At 60.7% G+C, this 2,697-nt stretch overlaps 1 long non-coding RNA gene across 1 annotated transcript; it reads left to right on the top strand.

Annotated features, from left to right (window-relative positions):
- Nucleotides 1-1,370: 1,370 nt before the first annotated feature.
- On the top strand, nucleotides 1,371-2,168 carry LOC140685956 (uncharacterized). Its single transcript, XR_012059428.1, has 3 exons — nucleotides 1,371-1,517; nucleotides 1,678-1,788; nucleotides 2,077-2,168. It is a non-coding gene; the product is annotated as an uncharacterized lncRNA (long non-coding RNA).
- Nucleotides 2,169-2,697: the final 529 nt, after the last annotated feature.

Here is a 2,697-nt window from a genome sequence, read left to right as displayed (position 1 = left end):
CCAGGTGACCTGTGGGCTCAGAGCCAGAGCAGAGCTGGGTCTTTACCTTCATTTTATGCAGCTGTGGCTCCTGATGTGTCGGGATGTGGAAGCTGTTCAGCAGGGTAGCTTTCTGATTATTTTTCCAAATGATTGATTTGATGTTTCACAGACCATGAACGGTAGATGTGCTGTGGTCCGGAGCCTGCCTTCTGGGGGGTCCTGTGCCCTGGTCTGTGGTCAGGATCGCCTGCCGTCCTGTGCGCTTTCCATCCGCGGTGCTTCTCTGACGCCTGGAGGTCCTGTCCTCTCTTGCAGGCTCTTGCCCATCCCGAAGGTCTGGCCCCAGGGCTGCCCCATCTGGAAAGCTGCTTCTCGCCGCCCAGTGGAGTGAGTTCTCGTGTCCCCTGAATTCAGCTCCCAGAGTTGCATGTTGCATCACCTCACTCCGCTGCTTCCTCCACAGCCTGTGAGCTCTGCTCGTCCTGGGCTTGGGCACAGCTGGCCAGCCGGCAGTGCCCAGGAGTGAAGAACCAGCCAGGAGAGGCCTCGGCCAGCAACGTCCTCTGAAGACGGTGTGACTCTAGAAATAATGGAATGTCAACATCTGTGTGTTCTAAACAACAGTTCTGCTGAAAAAGAGTGATTGTTCTCAGTTGCTGACACCCAGACGGTGGCTCGTGGGACTCTCCTCGGAGGTGCAGGCTGGAGGCGTCCCTGTCGCCTGAAGTGCTTCACACTCGGTTTCACCCACACCTCAGGTGTGACGGGTGTTTCCCTTTCCTCCTTCTGGGAAGGAGAAGCCGGCGGTGCTGGGACCCCGACCAGCCGCGAGAGCCGGGCGGCCCCTGTACAAGGTGCAGGCGTGCGCGCCGAAGGCCTGGCTTTTAGCGGCCCCTCACACGTGGGCGCTTTGTCCAGACGGTTTCACCCCGCAGGCGCCTGCATCGCGGACAGAGCCCAGCACGACACCCCGCCCCCGACACTGCGCAGGGGCCAAGCCCGTTTGGGAGCTGGGGGTGTGGGTGCCCCTCGCGGCTCTCCGGCCCTTTGGCCTTGAGCAGCTGGCTCACCTCACGGATTTCAGGCCTCACGTTTGTAAAGCAGGACTGAAACGCCCACCTCTTAGTGAGGAGGAAGAACGTGCGTCAGACCATCCGGAAGGGGGCTGGGAGGCTCGGGGGCACTTCCCTCCCTCTGCTCTGCCTCGTAAGTGGAATCTCTGAACTGAGAAGGGCAGACACACATAGATCGCTTATCTCACCAACGTCTTCCTATTTGGAAAACCTCAAGGACGTAACAGAAAAGAGGCAGACCTGGCGTGTTCCAGGGCAGCAGGTCCGCGTCGCTCGGAACAGCCTGCCCTCCTGGGACCACACTGCGCCGCGCGTCCTCGGCTCACACTCCCGGGACCAGAGTGGTCTTGGTCCCTGCCGAGTCTGGAACGTCGGGCTAGCGCACGTGACAGCCACGGCCTCTGTCTTCTGGACGTTCACGGAGCAGCAGAAGCCGGTCTGAGAGGAAGACGCTGGGAGCAGGTGTCCTGGGGGCAGGGGGAGGCCGTGAGTCTTGACACTGAGGACACTGTTCTGTCCCCAGATGGGCGGGGCACTGGCCGCGCCCACAGCAGCCGCCCATGGGACCAGAGCACTCCAGGCGGGCAGGCTGAGCCCACATAGTTCTCATTTTCTTCCCCAGATTTCCCTCCACGTCTTACAAGCTGCCCACCTTTGAGAAGCCCACAGAAGCAGGCAGACCCTCGTCCTGGTGCCGGGTCCCAGGGCACCGCGCTGAGCTGTGTGGCCACGGGTCTGTGCGGAGTTTTCCGGGTTTCCCGGGGCAGGAGGAGACTCCGGGAGGGGTTCCTGGTGCTGGGACTCAGTCCGTGCGGCCAGTTCCCAAGTCTGTCCAGACGGCGCGTCACTCCCCAACCTGCGGATGCACGTCCCGTGTTACTCTCCCCGCGTCCCCTCATCCCCGGAGCTCCTGTCCCCACGGAAACACACTGGTCCCAAGGCACCCAGGACCTTCCCTTCCTGGCCGCCTGCTGCTCACGAGCTTTTCTAGGCTGTGAGCTGGACGCCCGTCTCTTCACAGCACCCACTGTCTGCAGGAGAAGGCTTGTCCTACGATATCCTCTCGTTCCACATGTGCTCTGCACACGGCTTCTTCATTCTCCACGCACGCCCTGAGTCAACATCTTCCAAACTCTGTCCACCTGCCTGGAGCGCTGTCCACCCCGTGACCCCCTGAGACGCAGCCTGGCGTCGACTCCCTGCCAACGTCTCACAGCCCCACCTGTGACCCCAGGTCCGTTCCTTCCTGCAGGTTTACTTGTTTGCTTGGCATTGTCACTGTCACTTTGCTCTCTGGTCTCAGCTGTGACAGCCTTCGGAGGCAGCCGGCACTAAGTCTCACACTCTTGTGTTCCTCTCTTCTTCATACAGTGTATTTCGTTGAATGAATGTGCGAATGTTCCTGGTGTGGAGAGGAGTGTGTCCTGGTCGGGGCGGGGGGGCATGAGCAGCGGGCACCGCAGGGGACCGGGGAGCAAGGAGGGAACCGGAGCGCAGTCAGCAAGCGGACAGATCCGGGGTCCATCCCAGAGGCTGGGATGGCTTAAAAGATACAAGTCTCTTAGCAGGTTTTACAGGAAAAGGACAGACAGAATGAATAGTGCTCGCAGAGCAGGCCTTCTCTCTCACCCAGATGCTCAGC

The sequence above is a fragment of the Vicugna pacos genome, chromosome 15 (assembly GCF_048564905.1).
Source record: "Vicugna pacos chromosome 15, VicPac4, whole genome shotgun sequence".
NCBI classification, from domain to species: domain Eukaryota; kingdom Metazoa; phylum Chordata; class Mammalia; order Artiodactyla; family Camelidae; genus Vicugna; species Vicugna pacos.
The sequence above is the reverse complement of the archived record's forward strand: the minus strand, read 5'-3'. Positions and strand labels throughout refer to the sequence as shown.